Source organism: Rhipicephalus microplus, unplaced genomic scaffold, assembly GCF_043290135.1.
Source record: "Rhipicephalus microplus isolate Deutch F79 unplaced genomic scaffold, USDA_Rmic scaffold_19, whole genome shotgun sequence".
Classification (NCBI taxonomy): Eukaryota; Metazoa; Arthropoda; class Arachnida; order Ixodida; family Ixodidae; genus Rhipicephalus; species Rhipicephalus microplus.
The window spans coordinates 7,594,990-7,606,969 of NW_027464592.1; the positions used below are offsets into that span (position 1 = coordinate 7,594,990).

The following is an 11,980-nucleotide window of genomic DNA, read 5'->3' on the forward strand; positions in this document are numbered from 1 at the left end:
GTAGCGACGGGTATACGTGGGGCAAGCGTAGACTCTGCATGATATACCACAAGAGGACATCGCTGAGCTGTTCCTTGCGTATGTCGGTGAAAGTTGACATGGCGAAGACACAAGGGTCAGAATCACGTGCTGAAAGGTCAGGTGGGTCCACGGGGTGACGGGGTAGACAGTCGGCATCCTGGTGCATTAGGCCAGATTTGTATGCCACGTCGAAGCTGTATTCTTGTAGTTTCAATGCCCAACGGCCAAGTCGTCCTGTTGGATCTTTAAGGGACGACAGCCAGCACAAGGCATGGTGATCTGTAATTACCAAAAAGGTGCGGCCAAACAAGTATGGTCGAAATTTTCTGACTGCCCAGACTAGTGCGAGGCACTCACGCTCTGTAATGAAAAACTTGCTCTCCGAAGGAGAAAGGAGGTGACTGGCATAAGCAATGACGCGATCTTGTCCTCGTTGCCGCTGGGCGAGTACAGCACCAATTCCATGTCCGCTAGCATCGGTACGAAATTCAGTATGGGCTGACGGGTCGAAATGGGCCAAGATGGGTTGGGAAGTAAGTAATGTTGTAAGGGTGCTGAAGGCAGTTGCTTGGTCAGTAGAGGTTTTTAGTTTGACGTTTTTACGCTCCGCTTAGCAGCTAAGCGAAGCGGGAACGCGAGTGCGCATGCGCCCTCCGCTAAGGCAGGCTTTAAGCGGGTTACCGGAGCGGGGAATACGGTCCGCTTACGAGCAGCCTAAGCGGAGCGCGGTGCGTCGCTGCCGTTTTTGCAAGCGGAAGGGGGACAACGCGCGCGCCCTCTCTCGTGCGTGCAACAACTTTGCTCATTTCAAGATGGCTGCCTCCAGAGATGTCACGTTTTCCGCGTGTGCTGCAGCTTGGCTGTCACCTGCCCAGCACAAGCCGCGAAAACGCTTTCGCATCGATAGAGATTTGTGCCTCTTGAAAGAAGTGGTGTGTACTGACCCCTTCAGCAATCCCGCCGCGTGGGAGGACGTGCTTCGAAACGTCATGAGAGCGATAAATCGCGAGCTGACAATTCGCGGCATCAAAGAGCGAGTGGACCTCTTCATCGGATATTTTCGACAGCAGGACACAATGAACCTGAGGAAGTAAGTGCTTCCTTACTTTATTAGTAAACGCTGTTCAAGTGCTGTAGATGAAACCGTCGCATCGTAACGTGCTTGATTGCTCCGTAGGTCCGGCACCGAAGAACAATATGGAGAGCGGGAGCAGCTGCTTCAGGACGTATCGGACCTCATGAGGGAGGTCGATTATGCCCCGAGAACCGTGCCGCAGAAGGCAAACGGCATGGGGCTGTCGAAAAAAAACGGCGTGGGGCCACGACAGCCCGCTCAACAATTAGCATCGGCCAAGGCTTGCAGAGCCCAGGCTCTGCTAATTAGGGATGCTGCAATGGCATCTTTACCCGCTGTGATGGCCTCAGACGACGGACAGAAAAATGGCAAGTAATCTGGAGTGGGGGGTAACAGCAACCCACCCCTAAACTTGTACTATAAAAACTGTGAAGTGTTCATCTTGGCATTTTCTTTATCGGGAGTGACGGCATGTATTTCAATGGCAGTGTTCACAGAATGAATTGTTGTGACACAGTAGTCAGACAGGTTACTTAGCTGGAAAGTTTTCACTATAAATATAACATTATTCAGTAATATGCTGGCCACTGTGCCTGTTCATTATATGGCATTGATCCTCAGGCAGTCAATATACTACAGTCCCACGTTGTGGATGTGTTATGTACTTAATCGGCCCTCAATGAGAAATGACTGAATTTAAAAATAATCTAATGCTTTGTTTCAGCTTGCTGAATGTTTCTCATAACTTCAGTGAAGATATTTGTGAATTAAGCTCATTAACTGGGAAAACAAATATCTATTTTGACAGATATAGGGAAGAAAGTTTGTTTTTATTCTGTGTGAATTATTTCTTCAGGGGTCCTATAGTAATACTAATAACATTCTCATTCATGTGCCTCGTTTTCTATGTGCGGATGAGGCAACAGCAACAAATATGCTGTTGGCAATCTATGAGGATGAGCTCAGTCAGCCACCACACAGAGGTGACGGGACAGCAGGCGACAGAACCACAACCAGCCCAGCTGGAGAGGTGCTGGCTGCTGCACCAGGCGTGTCGGCTGCTGCACCAGGTATGTGCAAAGTACATTAGACGCGAAATATATCTTTATTTGCTTATTCACGTGTACAACAAGACACATTAAACAAATGGTCATAGGCAAAAAACACATGAGAAGCAAGTGCACCCTTACCACTATGCAAATGTATATTCTTTAATACTACTACTAGCAGAAATTCGCACATGAAAGTGTTTATGCACGATTCTGCAAGGCAAGTTGCACCGTGTAATCGTTGTGCAAAATACTACAAAACATAAATTAAAAAGTGATATACACAATGCCTTAGCTAATATGCTCAGTGCCTAACTTCTGATGATCATTCATGCCCTTGTAGCACAGGATACCTTGGAAACAGATACAATAGAGGACAGCGACGCTGACCAGGACGCTCAAGGGGGCAACGCTGCCCGTGATGCTCAAGGGCCCCTTCGTGCGCCGGAACGGCGGCGTTACAGACAGTCTGCTGTTCCGACAGGTATCGCAAATCAAACTTGCATGATTTTTCAATTTGCACCAGATGATTCATAGCTCTCATTGCATTAAAATAACATTCATGCGCTACATTTGATTCGTTTGATTGTTTTTTCAATGCCAATTCGAGGCTTGGCATTCATTATACCCGAATGTGATAAGATGGCGCTGATCCCAGAGTAAATTAGTTATGAGCTGTAACACTTTAGAAGTACGTCATTTGTGTTCTACTTCATTTTATAGGAATCAAAGGCCTCCAGGCCCTTGGACTGCAGCTGCTTCTGAAAAGGGAAGAGAATGAGTTCCTTCTCCGGCAGAAGGAAATGGAGCTAGAACACCGACGGCTGGACCTCGAGGAACGTCGTACGACAATAGCAGAAAGAAAACTAACATTGGAGGAAGAGCGCTTGAAAATGGAGGCTCAGCGCCAGAATTCTACTGGAATTCTCCAGGAAATCAGCAACAAGCTTGATCAATTAGAAAAAAAATGACTAGCCTACACAAATAAAGAAACTGTGTCGAAGGAATCCGCTCAGTTCTTTGGTCTCAAATATTCTTCCAGCTGAGGAGGTTCAACTTGAAAGTATTGAGATACCTGTGAGCTATACATACAAGCGTGGCAATTAGCAAGTATTGTGCCAACTTTGTACATGCGTGACACGTTCTGCCGTTTGAGTCTGATTTTTACGAAAACCCAGAAAAGCAAACAAGCCTGCAATCTTTCCGAAACCCCATTCGACTGCTTGTCTAACGGAACTCATTCTCTTGTTGAAAGCCCGCTGCTGCACAGTCACGTTCCCGCCATAAGGTTTCAGCAGCAGAGGTCGCAGTGGATAGGCAGGGTCACCATACAAACAAAAGCTGTGGCCTTTGGCAAGCTTCTCTAGCTTGCGATAGGTATTGCTCTTTCGAAAGATACCTGGAAATACAGGGGCACATGAAAACATATTGCCACATGATATGCGACACTGAATGCTTCATAAAATTCTTGCCACTTCCCAATAAATTTACACAAATGTTAAGTGGACTCAGTAGTGTGTATTTTTTAGATCCACTCTCTCCAAATAAAAAAAAGAAAAGGCTTTGATGCTTATCCAAGTAGGAAGGTTTCTTCACAGTGCTATGCAGTAAAACACATTTATACTGCATTTATAAATAGAACCTGCATGGCATTACCTGTGACGAGTTATGACTGAAGGCTTGTTGCAGAGTAACAAAGAAAACTTGGCCACAGCATTATAATGGTAACTGGGGCATGCATTTATCATTTTAGCTTGCACCTTATTCTCGAAATAAACAGTTCACAATTTTTTCAGGTTCTCTTTGCAACACCATTAAATTTGAATAATATGCTGCTTTCTGCTGTAACCACAATTAGTTGTCCCAGACTGAGTGTACTTCACAACATTAATACGAAGTGATAGCTTGTTTGCTTAAGTAGCACAGAGCACTCCCTTAGATAGGCGCGATGTTGCTTTTTTTTTTGAAGTTGGACAAATAGGACGGGGCTCAGTATAACAAAAATAACTTGCCTGCGTCATGCCGGCTGCCGACGTATGGACGGTTCAGTTGGCAAATGATTCCATTAGGACACATTATGGACTGATATTTAAGGGCGTGAAAGCGCTTATGCCCTGAAAAGAACCGCTTCTGGTCCTTCGATGGACGGCAAATGGCTCGCGCTGTCCCGTCGATGAAGCCCCAACAGTTATGCAACGGCACCCCTTTGGAATGCACACCCTGCGATAAAATGTCATTTTACATTAGAAGTAACAAAACAAATTAACAAACTTCATACCTCGGAAAACAGTCAGAGTTTAGCGATGTCCAGCCAGGTGTGGTTATTCACATCTCGCAGCAGATGTCCAAACGTGCTGTCAATGTGCGCGAGCACTGCATTAGTGGCTGAAGAAATCACTGAATAATGCCGCCCGAACAGCGGCTCCAGTTCTCGCAGCCTATTGGGATAAGCCAAACGCCGTTGCGTAAGGCAGAGTGCCTCAACTCTGAAAACGTGCACGCCCTGCGGCGTTGTCATATTTTCGGGCACTTGTAGTGCACGGCACAGGCTTCGCACATCATCTCTTTCAAACCTAAAATACGTGCGAAATTGTCCTCTGTCTATGCTGTCGATGTTCAAGAGGCCATGTCGTGACAGCGGGTCTCGCCGAGTGTATTGGAAGACTTCAAGGCACAACAAGTCCTCGATTTCCGACCACTTTAAGAAACCCATCAAAAATGGGTCCTCTAGGACACTTGTCGGAGGCATCAATGGTTATGCAAACAGAGTTTCAACAGTGAAAAATGAAAACGCCGCCACCACACACGCGTCAAAAGCGCAAACAACACACAGTGAATGCTTGCAATGGATCTTGAACGGAACCTTGTTGGCTTTGGAGTGGCTACTATCAAGTCAGAGCTTGCTTCTTTGTCAAAAAAAATAGACGGTTAATACATTGAAAGTGGATTTTAAATACTTCATAAAAAGATAATTTATACGTTACTGTTTTGCTTTGTATACGTGAAAAAATTTTTTTTTTATTTTGTTTACCGACGGTGAAAACGACCAGAGGGCGCTGCATCTGTAAAAGGCACGCTTCGCTGCCGGCAACAAATAACTACAAGCGAAAATTCAGCCGCCGCTCCGCTGTGGCTTCGCGGGTGCTCCCGGAGCGGGGCGGACCACAAAAACGTCCAACTAAAAACCTATAGTACCCCAATAAAAAGGCATGTCCTTCTTCAGTAGCTCCGTAAGTGGTCGGGCAATCTCAGCAAAATTCTTCACGAAACGTCGAAAGTAAGAACAAAGACCGATAAAACTCCGTACATCTTTTGCGGAACGTGGTATGGTAAAATCTTTGACAACTCAAATTTCGTCAGGATCAGGTTGCACGCCTCGAGCACTGACAAGGTGGCCCAGCACAGTGATTTCCCGACGGCCAAAGCGACATTTGGAAGAGTTGAGCTGAAGTCTTGCTTTCCGGAAAACCTCAAGAACAGCCGTTCGGCGGCTAAGGTGGCTTTCGAATGTAGGTGAAAATACGATGACGTCAACGAGATAGCACAGGCACGTGGTCCATTTGTATCCACGCAGGAGAGAGTCCATCATTCTTTCAAATGTAGCTGGCGCATTGCACAATCCGAATGGCGTAATCGAAATTTCAATGCAATGCAATGTGAGAGGCCTGAAGTCCAGGATATCGGATTTCCAGCAGTTCGTCTTTAAAAACCGCTTCCCGATAATGGTAATCAGTGAGCTGAACTCATCGACTATAAGAATAACAGGATACGAGTCTTTCGCTACAACCATGAATGGAAGTAGCAGCAAAGTTATTGTTCGCATTCGCAAGAACCTTACTTATTTCGCCCATGCTATACCACCAGGTGACGAGAACCATAACGTGTGCATTACTCTGAAAAAGAGTGGTTGTCTTTTACACTTATTGGCGCATATATATCCCCCGAAAGTCCATTCGATTGTAGGAGATTAACAGACATTATGGCTGCTATTCCAGGCCCTTGCATTATAACAGGTGATTTCAATGCACATCATCCGATATATGGAAGCTTGAGGACAAACTCGAAGGGGCGCTCACTGATATCGTTTGTGTTAGACCACAATCTGCGCATTCTGAGTGATGGTTGCCTGGCATACCTGCGAGGAACGACGTACAGCAGCTGCCTCCACTTGAAACTGGTGTCGTATTGCCTAAGTTCGAAAGCTCGGTGGTTTACAGGTATCGAAACCCATGGTAGCGACCTCATTCCGACTTATGTGAGCATTGATAGTCAAGAGAGTTCATACTCGCCGGTCAATCGGTATATACACTGGACACTTTATGAAGATCAATCAAGGACACGTGCGGAAATGATTCCTCGTGTGGGTAAGAAGAAGCTATTGTAGGTGCAATAAAAATTTGTACGCGCCGCTTCACCCGCTCACAGAAGCGCACGTAGCTTTACATCGAATTAGAAAGGCTTCGGGAGTTACGTAGAGGTGCTGAGAGAAGGTACAGGCGTACTAAGTCGATTCTTGGTCTCAGAGAAGCAAGGCATATACAGGAAAAAAATACAACGCCGAATAGACAAGCTGTCGGATCAAAGATGGAAAAGTTTTTGTGAATAATTAGGCCCACGCAAGCCATTGTCTCATGTATGGAGAACTCTACAGGGTCTTCGCTCAGGCGCCATGCAACGTCATTCCTTCAAGGCTCTCGCACTTCGTCTCAACCTCCAAGGCTCTCATGCCTTCAGGCTCTCGCACTTCGTGTCAAATTGACGTTGCAGAGAATTTTTGCGCGAACATCACCGGCAGGGCAGTCCTATTCTCCGATGTGTTTTATGCGATGTCCCCGGTCCACGAAATATAGGTATGGATGCTCCATTTTCTATGGAAGAGCTAGAAGCTGCACTAACACTGTGTAGACGTTCTTCTTCACTAGGGCCAGATGAGGTAACGTATACGAATCTGCGTCACTCAGGCCAAGCAGCTAGAAAACAGCTAGATTTATTTAAACAGTAATGGGAAGGCATCGTACCTCAAGAATAGAAATAGAGCCTTCTTGTGCCACTTCTAAAAGCAAAGAAATCTCCTCTGGTGTTGACATCATACCAGTCTGTAGCTCCCGCCAGCTGTGTTGGAAACTCATGGAGCGCATCATTCTCACGCACCTGGAATGGTTCCTTGAACGGCACAACGTTTACCCCGACTCCATGGCGGGATTTTGACAAGACCGTTCATCGATTGACAACGTCATCGATTTGGTGTCATCAGTAGAACAGCAGTAATTTAGGAAACTACTAGCACTTGCGCTCTTTCTTGATGTGAAAGGTGCATATGACAACGTTTCCCACTAAGCTGTACTAGACAGACTGCTGTTAATTGAACTGCGAAGGCGAACGTTCCTGTGGATCCGAAGCTGCCTGACACGAAGATCCTTTTTTTTATATACTGAAGATGGCCCGACCTAAGACCACTACACGTGCTGTGGCGGCCTGCAAGGTGGCGTTTTAAGCCCCGTTCTTTTCAATCTTGCCTTGTTTGGCCTGGCGGAAGCTCTCCCGGATACAGTCAGTGTTTCAGTATACGCTGATGGCATCTGTGTTTGGGCATCTGCATTGACGCGCCTACAAGTTCGAGCAAGGATACAGAGGGCAGCGTCGCAAGCATCTATCTTCGCACGAAAGGCTTAACAATCTCAACAGAAAAATGCGCACTGGTGGCCTTCACGCGCAAGGCGATGACAAGTTACCTGATAAGCATTAATGGGGAGCCCATCTCTTACAAGCGTAGCCATCGTTTTCTAGGTGTAATTGTTGACCGCGACCTCTCCTGGAGCCCTCACGTGACTAGCATGAAAGAGAAACTCGTATCTATTGCCCACGTCCTGAAAGTCATCGCTGGAAAAAGATGGGGCCCGTCATTGAGTTCCATGCTACAGCTTTAGCAAGCTCTTTTTATTGGTGTACTGCGCTACTGTTCGCCTCTGCTTACTAAAACTTGCAAGACAAACTTTCGAGCAGTTCAGAGCGTGCAAGCACAGGCACTACGTGTTTGTCTCGGCCTGCCACAAACTACCTCAACCGCTGGAACAGTTATATTGGCTCGGCATGATCCGGTTATGACCTACGTCACAACCGACGTGCTGACAGCCCATATTCGGCACTCTTCACGGATGGTATCGAGCCATTTGAAATTTCTGCCAGAAGAACGACCGCAGGCGTCGTTCTTTAAGGTCATCAGCTCCCACCGCGCTTTGCTACCATCTGGTTTTATACCCTTGGCGCGTTCACCGTCCGCATTGTGGAGCCTACGACAACCCAACGTGCACCTTTCCGTCCCAGGAATCAGAAATAGAAAAGTCATTTCTGCTTTAGCCTTGAAGCAAGTGACTCTGGACTGTCTACACACTTTCTACGCTGACAGAATCCACGTATACCCGGATGGATCTACCACCAAGACTAGCTCCACCGGCGCCACCGTTATTCCATCGCGACACACCAACATCACTTACAAACTTTGTCACGTGAGCAAATCGACAGGTAGGGAAATTGTCGCCCTGCGAGGTGCAATCGAATATATCAAGCAACATTCGGCTAACCGATGAGCAGTATTCTGTGACTCCAAGGCGGCTCTACAATGTCTTTTGTCGGCACTTCGTCGTGTGTCGTACGAACAACTGGTGTGAGAAATCTGAGAAAGGCTGCACTATGCGAGCAAACAAGGACACAGCGTTGTCTTCCAGTGGATACCAAGTTATTGCGGTATCTCTGGCAATGACATAGCCGATGAAGCAGCCAGAAATTCACATGTACAAGCAAACCCTGTGTCCATACCTTCATCTAAGATACACTCGGCTAGATACCTAAGTAAGCTGGTGCAGGACATGACACTCCAGAAGTGGCAGTCGTCACAGTTCGCACATCATCGACTATGTTCTCTCGATCCATTTTTACGACTGCGGCTACCCTCTGTTCTCTCTAAGGAGGAAGGTACAGTGTTGTGCCGCCTGCATCTGGGCGTAGCCTTCACCAATGCCTACTCATTTAAAATAGGGGTGGCCGAACGCGCGGAGTGCAACGACGGCGCTGTCGATGAGACTATTGAACACATCTGATGTTACTGCCCGGCATACACAAACGAGAGGCTTTAAACTTTGTTTTAAATCAACTGGACAGAAGTGATTTCACTGTCGAGAAAGTGTTGTGACCATGGCACTGCCCATCCGATTTCCGAAAGGCAACGAAGGCACTGTTGCATTTTCTCAAAGACACTGGCCCATTTCCTCCTTTGTGATGGTAAAACTAATACGCATCGGCCCAGTCAGTGACCTTTACTCTCCTCCTCTATAACTTTCCTTCCCCTCTCCCCTTCCCCAGTGATGGGTAGCTTAGCGGGGCTCAGCCTTGGTTAACCTCCCCGCCTTTCTCCTTGTGTTTTCTCTCTTTCTCCGAGTTGTTGTGTTTCCCTACGCGACCAGGCTCACCGAGTTCTCGTTACATTTATAAACCAAATGAATCTGGCCACCCGTTTAGAGACGTTTTTTTCTTATTTTTATTTATGTTCTTTACTCATACTCGTCACAGTCTTCGTTATTTTTTTTCATTCCTCATCTTCTTTCCTCTGTTTCTTCCCTCCTGCTGAAAGAGCGAGCAGGAGTTGTGCCCTTCCAGGTGGCAGGTCCAGCTTGCTCTCTTCCATCTTTTCTCTGTGTCCTTGCGTATCTGTGTATGCAAATCAAATAAATAAAAATAAATAAATACTGAAGCGACAGCGTCAAGTAGCAAATGGGAGGAGATGTTAAAAATATAAGACCATGAAAGAGGGATATTCTAAACACGTTTTATGATGCTACTTTATTTGGCGCACTAAGCAAGGCTTATACACAAGCACTCAGAAGCAGATTGTGCAAAAAAGCATGTAACTGCGCACAACAACATACAAACTTCGGCGTATGCTGTGAAGCTTCCTATTTGTTTCACGATTAGCCCTATGTGATTCTTAAAAAAAAGAAGAGAAAAGTGAGCCCCGTGACTGTCTGACACAGAGTAGTGCGACACCTCAACAGTAGGTCACGAGGGACAGGGTAAGAAGGGATTAAAAGATCACAGAGATAGAGAGCGCACAAAGGAGAGAGCGTGTCGCAGGGACAGCACCATACGGAAGTAAGGAGAAGATAGGAAAAATGAACACGGTCGCAGGAGTCCGAGGACGGAGCACCACTCAGCGAGAGGACTTGGCGGCAGAAGATGGCGTAGGGCGAGCCAGTCGGCCAGAGATTCGCGGTCGTCGGAGATTGCGGGGGAACTACTAGTCGGCACGAAATACAGAGAGCGAGTCCCCTGTGGCCTTTCTCGTCCAGCTTACAATACATCGTCAGCAATGCTCTCAGCTCCACACTCGTAAAAAGAAAGAAAAACACCATTGCTTTTTCGAAAAACACGTTGTGGTTATAGTTGGTGATGTTTCATTACACTTACTTCAAGTGTTGCACTCATCACACAAATTTGATTGGAGTACAGCTGCCATTCTTAACTCCTTCGCTGAGTTGAAAAATTATGAATGCATAAAGTTAAAAGAAAACTGCGGTGCTTACTGTATATTAACACTATACCTGTGTTTATGGTCCAGTTACTGGACTTTAGTGAAACAGTAACTGACACACATCAGTGGTGTGTATGGTACAATATACATCTTGAATATTTCTCTTACACCCATAAAAACAAGGAAAATAGAGCATACATCTTAGAAATTTGAGTATATTTCTTTTCATCTTATGGCCACCTACTGTGTTTTTAGAGTATTTGATAATATTTTCTAATATAGCTGAAATTCTCTGCGTCGAAATTGGTAGAAAGCAAGCTAGCATAAAAAATGTCGTCGAAAGACGATAGTCTTGCGTGTGGAGAGAGTGAACAAAACGTTTATTTGATGTTCTGCGCAAGAAAATCGGCGAATGGTACTCTGGAGGCGCTGTGTTAGAGTGCCTCGAGCTTGTAGTAGAGGCGAACAAGAGCATCGATGCACGTTAGACACGAACGCCATCTCGCAGTTATCTTCGAAAACAGAAGTGTGCGCGCCCGCGAAAAAAGGTGCGCGCCAGTCTCGGAGGTGATAAGGTGAACGCAAAGCGACGGGCAGGTGCCACCACCGCAACGTTACTAGATTATTTTCAGTTGTAAAACTGGCCGGCGCTGCCCGGAACCGCCACCGATTTTTCTCTCTGTGGCGCTGCAGTCGCAACCGGCGGTTGCCGGGGCGCTCGCAGGCGGTTTCGCTTAGGCGCCGCAGTAGGCGGCGCATTCGGTGCTCCGGTCTCCGGCGTTTCTTGTTCGCGCGGTCGTTATCAGAAGTGCTGAATGAGCGATGCCGTTCGAGTGGCACAATTAGTGATTTTCCAGCGACTGTATTTCATTGCTGTGGGCCTCTGCATGTGAGGCTGAGGCCAACAATGCCGACCTGCTTCGTTCCCGGGTGTACCAGTGGCTACAGCAGCAACAAGAACAACACGGACAGGCACTTCTTCTCGGCTCCTAAAGATGCGACGCTTCGCTCGCTTTGGAATAAGGCCATCCCGCGTGCGGATAAGGAGCTGTCAACGAAGTCCAAAGTGTGCGACTGCCATTTTCACGAGCAGGACATCGACAAATGGTACGTGCACACCATCAATGGCAACACTGTTCAAACGCCACGTGGGAAGTGAAGCCTTGTTGATAGTGCCATTCCCAGTGTTTTCCCAAACCTGCCTGCTTACTTGTCCAAGCCGCCTCCGAAAAAACGAAAGCGACAGGAGGGTATTCCAGGGGCCGGACGCAAGAACGCTGACGCAGGCGACAGCGCGCAAGACGCAGGCTG

At 46.9% G+C, this 11,980-nt stretch overlaps 1 pseudogene; it reads right to left on the minus strand.

Moving 5' to 3' along the window:
• Positions 1 to 3,157: 3,157 nt before the first annotated feature.
• On the minus strand, positions 3,158 to 4,949 carry LOC119181081 (uncharacterized; annotated as a pseudogene).
• Positions 4,950 to 11,980: the final 7,031 nt, after the last annotated feature.